This window comes from Lichenostomus cassidix, chromosome Z (genome assembly GCF_008360975.1).
Source record: "Lichenostomus cassidix isolate B80296 chromosome Z, HeHo_3.0, whole genome shotgun sequence".
NCBI classification, from domain to species: domain Eukaryota; kingdom Metazoa; phylum Chordata; class Aves; order Passeriformes; family Meliphagidae; genus Lichenostomus; species Lichenostomus cassidix.
Window position 1 is genome coordinate 31,111,891 of NC_139511.1, and position 6,882 is coordinate 31,118,772.

Below are 6,882 nucleotides of genomic sequence, written 5' to 3' on the forward strand. Positions count from 1 at the left end.
TCTCGCATTCCAGTGTATGCAGTTATCCCCTGTTCTGATGTTTATACATTTCCCTTTCTCTGTTTCCTGTGTAGTTACACAGTATTTAAAATTGGATGAAAATGAACTGCTATTTATTTCCTCAATTATTATGGCTTTCATTATTCTATTATCTGAAAGCTCATAAACATGCAATTATCACCATGATGACACAAGAGGCTATTATCCTCTTCTCACAGCAGCGGGTGAGAGGCACAGAAGTAACAACATGCTTAACATGTGCTGTTTGAGATAGGTTGGACCTCTCTGGTTTATCACAGAAGTTAGTGTTATACACAGCTGTGATATCCAGGCCCAGGTCAGTGTTAATACCCAAGTGCTTAGCACACCTAAAAACCAGACTACTAGCTCTCAAAATTAATGTTCTCAAGGGAAGGGAAGGGAAGGGAAGGGAAGGGAAGGGAAGGGAAGGGAAGGGAAGGGAAGGGAAGGGAAGGGAAGGGAAGGGAAGGGAAGGGAAGGGAAGGGAAGGGAAGGGAAGGGAATGGAAGGGAAGGGAAGGGAATGGAAGGGAAGGGAAGGGAAGGGAAGGGAAGGGAAGGGAAGGGAAGGGAAGGGAAGGGAAGGGAAGGGAAGGGAAGGGAAGGGAAGGGAAGGGAAGGGGGAGTGCAACCTTCACACTTTTCCTCTAAACCAGGCAAGCATGGTCACTTTCTGAATTCATTTTTTCATCTGTCAAGGAAGCACATGTGAGTCCCTGCACCCCTAGCTGATTCAGCCTTGGTCAACATTTCCTTCATTCTTGGTCTTACTTGGCACATCTATGCTGCTTTCTGAGGTAGATGAGGGACTTCTCACTAAGGAGACATGGGAAGAGGGGAACCTCAATATCTGAAACAGCAGTGCCACTGCCTCCACCTTCATTAGCTCATTAGATGAGACAAGGGTGTTGGAAACTATTTGCAGTTGTCAGGGTAATGCCACAATGAAAACTTCAAAACAGGTAAGCCCTCCAAGCCCTGCTGATTTCCTTAAATGACATGGGGGATAAAAAAGAGCAGGTCTTCAAAAACATTGAAGGAAGCAGTTTAGCCCATTATTGTATCTTCTGAGGATTTGTGCAGGATCAGCAGGCAAAGCCCTGTCGTGGAGACCTCGCCTCACATGCTTTGGGATATTATTTGGCTTTAATTCTGCAACTGGCATACGGATTGTGTTACTATTTCCTTCATTAAACATAGTTACCCAAAGTAAAGCTACTTGGCTTAATGGACCTTTAATCTGACCCTGTGTATCAGTAGTGAGGTTCAATTATAAGCAAAAGAAGGATTTCCAAAGAAAGGCTCATGAGACTGGAATTGCTTGCATACCAAATACTTATGGAGAAGAGAAACAAACCATGCGATGACGTGTCCTCACTGTGTTCCCAAGTGTTTGCAACACTGGGCAATTTTATATTTGCTTTTGCAAGTTTCTCATGCTTTCCCCACTGTCTCAGACTCACAGTAAGCATAATACAGACTGCGTCAATACATCAGTTGAAAGTTTTGCCATCATGAAAATCCCAGTTCAGTGGGACCAGAAGGAACCTAGGGTGTGCTTCCCCCAGCAACCCTGACAAAATTAGTTAATAGAAGCATTCCTGTTCTTCCTTCAAAACACCTGACTGAAAATTGCAGAAATATCCTCAACACTGCACAGTGGTAGGAAGGTACCCAACCTGGCCATGAAACCTGAACTGCAGGTAGCAGTGTCTATCTGGTTTCCAGGTCTGCCTGTGTTATATTGTGTTTCCTTGACTGAAGACCTCTCAGTTTGTGGTTAGCTGTCTTTAAGTTGTTCTGGTGCTGTAACACCTGTAAACTATAGAAGTATAGACACAGTGCATGGGAAGCATAGAGAATAAAAATGGCTAAATTCTCAAAAATTGGGATCATACTGCACCATCCAAATGCTATCAGCAACTCCAACATTTTATAACTTTTTAAAACCAACTTAAAGAAAAACATGTTTTGCAAGGCACAGAAGAGGAGTTAATTGTTTTTCTAATAAAATTGGCAAATCTGTGATTTAGTGAAAATGAATTATGAGAAGCCTAGATAAAGAGATGATGATAATTAGGGATTTGTGTGGTACGATCCCAATTTCCCCTGAAAATGCAGCCTTGGAGGATAGATGATATTTATATTAGAATGCAGCCAAACTTTATAACTGAACATTCTGCTTCCTTATGCATTGTGAGTTCAGTCTAGCTGTCTGATGGTTAACCAAAATAAGTAACTATTTCTTCATCCACACATTGTTTCAAAGCCTACAAATAAATGTCTTTATAGGTGAGGCTGCAGCGTGTCAAAAAAAGTTAATGATTCACAGTGACTAAGAATTTAGGAATAAGAACAAATTTGTGCCAACAAGTTTCCAAGCAGTCTCAAAGGATGCTAGTTCAGTCTCCATCACACAAATACCTCAAAGAGTATCCTTGAAGTTTGTTAGGGCCAGCACTCATCTTTATGTTGCCATTTGCATCAGACCAGCTGTGTGTAAACGGTGAAGAATCCACTCTTTTTTTTTGTAAGTATGCTATTGTTTGATCTCAAAACTTATTCATATTTGTACAACTAGAATTCTCACCCTCTGAAGGAAGACCTGAGATCTTTGACCAACATAACTAGCCTCACTTCTAGCAGAGGTTACCTTAAAGTAGTGTTTTCCAGAAAGAGCAAACACCTGGCATGACTTCTGCCATTTCACACACAATAATTTTGAATGATGGCAGCATCATTACAAGCTCAAGAATATGCATTTCTTCTGCTTAAGCTGTTTCTACTAGTTTCATTTACTACTTGAAAATTGCAGCTTTCTTTTTACTCAGAGAGCAGCCCTTCAGATTTCAGAGCTTTTGATAGGATCTGTAGAATGCAGAGGGGATTCAAGCTGCAATGCTTGCCTTGCCCCAGGTTGGAAAATACAGATCTCCATGACTACAGATGATGTTTTGCGTTTAAAAAAAAAAAAGTTATTCTTCAAAATGGTTTTGCTGACATTTTTTCTCCCTGGAGGAAGGAACCCTTCCTCCTCACATCCATTTGATGCCCAGAGCTATAGGACTGTCTATATGTGGATGATTAAGGAATTTAGTCACTTCCCAAAAGCCCTATAAGCTTTTATCACCCCTTGTTATCAAACAATGTTTATGTTGTTATGTCAGTCTTAACTTTGCTTCTTTGTCCTTTTTTTTGTGGAAATGGAAATATATTGTTGACATTTGCTGTTGATTTTATCTCTTGTTTATTGACTGGATGGTAAAGATTTTGAGGGGCACTAAGTCTTGGCTGTAGTGAGTTATGACAGTGCTTCAGACTTTTTCTGTAGTAACAGTTTGGTACAACTGAAGGGTACATTTCAAATGAACAGCATTGTTCAGTCTATCTGTTTTACAAACCATTTATTTTTCTCAAAAAAAAAATCCAGGAAATACACAGACAAAACCTTTGGTTACAATGCCGCAGATCAACTACAAGTTTCACAGGCAATTGCTTCATTTAAGTGAAGTGAGGTGAGTTGTAAGGGAGCACCCGAGCCTTCATTTAGAGCTGTGGGATTTGATTCTTACAGCCTGAGAAGGTTCCCACTAATGAGTGATGTATCTGAGAGGTGAGTCTGGGGACATGATTTACACTGCTGGTAACCTGTGTGAAGCTGCAGACTTTCTGATTTCAGGAGGTATCACATTTAGCTAACAAAAGCATGAATTGACAGAAAGTGTTGGTGAGAGAAACCAGGAGTGCAAACAGTGAATTTACAAAACTAATAAAGCAGCTGTTCCTTTAACCATCTTACTGTGAGGCCCATGACAATACTGGAAGACCATCCTTATGCCCTTTGCTAGGCTTCAGTTAACGTGTCAAGCATGAGACAACCTTTCAATCCTTCCATTTCAATATCTGTATGAACAATTGTCAAAAGCAGTAATGGAGAAGAAAGGAGCTTCAGCTTTGGACAGGTCCTCTGTAGCAGGATCAAAACACCCTCACAGTTATGGTTACATTGGTCCCCACATGCTCACTGCTGCTGTCCATGCCTGCAGTGATATGATTCCCCATCTTGCCCCTGAACTTCGAGAGAAGTCAGGGAAATGCTTCAGAAAATATGTTTTGTTGACAGTTTGAGAACCCTCCTTTATCACTCTGTCATTCCCTGGAATTGTCATGCACAGAGTAAAAACAACAAATAATTTAATACTAAAATGCTCTGACTGAATGAAACTACCAACCAACGCTTTTATAATTCTATACAAAATCAATAGTTAGTTTTTTTGACCTCTCCTCTATACCTTTGTAAGTACTTGAAACTCAGTCTAATAATTTCCATACATATAAGCTTGCCTTGTACTTTTTTTTAGAGATACACATTTTTATGATAAATGCTTTCTCAACAATCAGCCTATTACATCTCAGTCTTATATCCGGTGTTCTAAAGACTGCAGTATTTGACTGCTAAATACATGTATAATGGGGACTAAAACCTAATTTATCTTATCTGACTTCCACTTTTAAAAACAAGCAAATAGTAGATGCTCCACAGGTGTCTAGCAGATTCCTGGATAAACAGATTGAAGCAGTGTCCCACTGAAGGAGATATCTGAGAAAAAACTGTACTGAGTCAAGAAAAGACCTGTTTTTAAACATACCACTTGCCTAAAGAGCCAGGCACCAGGAATTAGAAACTAGGAGTATTCACTGCAGGGGAGCTTCAAAACCAGGAGGTCCCTGCTGCTGTGGGTTGGATCCTGCCATGCCTCAAATCAGTGAATGGGAAACAGCGATGGGAGAAAGTCCTGGGTCTCCTGAGACTGGAACACAATCTCAGCTGATGGCACTTGTGATTCTGTGACAAGTCCCAAAGTGGTTTGTATTTTCCCTGTTCACCTGCTCTTTTGCCACTGCAACATTAAAGGAGAAACTTTAAATTTTCCTAACACCTCTTCTCCTTCCTGTCTTCCCCTATGTTAACTTTCTCTCTGCAATGAAAAGTTACAAGAATGAATAGGATACAGGCTCAAATGAATGCCTGTGGATGAGTACTTCCCTCCCCCAACTGAATAATTCTGAAAACTTGGTTATTTAGGAGAAGGCCCAGGATCCCTGAGGGCTAGGAACAGAGACTGAAGTTTATAGTTTCCACAGGGCTATGTTTTCTTTAGTTTTTGCTTTGCCTTGGTCAATTTGACTCTACTGAACTGGGAACGAAAGACTCTCTGGTGACCTCTGAGGCACTGTTTGTGTTTACATTTACATATTTCCCCTGGTGGTTCCTGGTCTCCAAACTGGGGGGCAGTAGGAGAGGGGTAGGAGGATAGTAAGATGGTAAGAGGAATATGTATGTTTTTACACAGTTTCATGAAAATATTTTATATACATGCACAAATCCATACACAGGGATACTGGTATGGACATTTAAAGTCATACTACATGTGTAAAGAGCCCATGTGGCTATGTGTAAAACCTAAAAGCTTAACCAGATATTTCGCTCCCAAAGGATTTACCATGTGGCATTAACAGGCTTACAAGTAGATCTTTTCAAGGAGAATTATAAAAGGCTTGGACACATGCTTAAGTATAAGCAATTAAGCTCTTTCTTTTTTCTACCATGTGTTTAAGCATGTGTCTTACTGTCAATGCATGCTTACACCTCAGAGCAGTCAGTAGTACATATGTTCTGGGGAGATGGCAAAAAGCTTTGTGAGTTGATGCCATTGTCAAGATGAAGATGTAGGAAGATGTAGGTGATGGTAAAAAGGCCAGTCTAGGCTCCCAAAGTAATGACTGGAATTCCTCACATTCTTGAAATAAAAATGTGATTTTCAAAAATGTCAAAGTGCCTGAAAAGCATGTATCTCATTGAACTGCTAGATCTTTTAGACGCCTTAGTGCCTAAGAGCATTTGAATGTTTTGTCCAGTTTTGCTTTTTCATCTTGTTGGTTACCTCTCAGACAAATGTTCTACCCCTTCCCTGAGGCTGGTATCACAGTTTAGTATATTCCAAACATATTAATCTCCACAGATGTCAGGAAAAGGCAGCACAAAAACAAAAGTCTCCATTCACAGCTGCAGAAGCCTGGGAATGCAGCTAATTGTGTCAGCAGAGCTCCCTCTGCTGCTTCAGGTTTGAAATTTTTTTCACTCAGAAGCTTCCATCTCAGTGTATTGTGTCAGAATTCATACCAAATGCTTTGAAAAACAAAATTTAATTGACAAATCGTTATCTATAGCTTTTTGGATTTAGGAAATCCTGCTATGAATTTCCTGCTTCTTCTGTATGTTTGCACACACAAACCTTATAAGCCAAAGCTGACTTCAGAAAAAATGCTTTGATCATCCTCTCGTTAAAAGCAAATACAAAATCAAACTATGTGCCTGATCCCATCAGATGTGTATTTGCACCTGAAAAACAGCCTGTTAGAAAACACTTATATGGGTGGATAAAATTTGAAAAAATGTTCTTGTTTCAAGCTACTAAAAATTATTACAGAAGAAAGAGAGTGCTCTTACAACATTTCACAGAAACATTAAGATACTGGGGTTGGAAGGGGCTATTGGAGATCTTCTAGCCCAACACCCTACTAAGCAGATTGCCTAGGATCACATCCAGGTGGATTTTGAACATCTCCAGAGAATGAGATGCATCAACCTCCCCAAGGAGTCTGTTCCGGTGCTCTGTCACTCTCAAAATAAAGAAGTTTTTCCTCACCTTCATATAGAATTTCTTGTGTTTCAGTTTGTTCCCACCGGCCCTTGCCCTGTTGCTGAGCACCACCGGGCAGAGCCTGGCTCTATCCTCTGACATCCTCCCTTCAGATACTTGTATGCATTAATAAGGTCCTGTCTCAGACAACTCTTCTC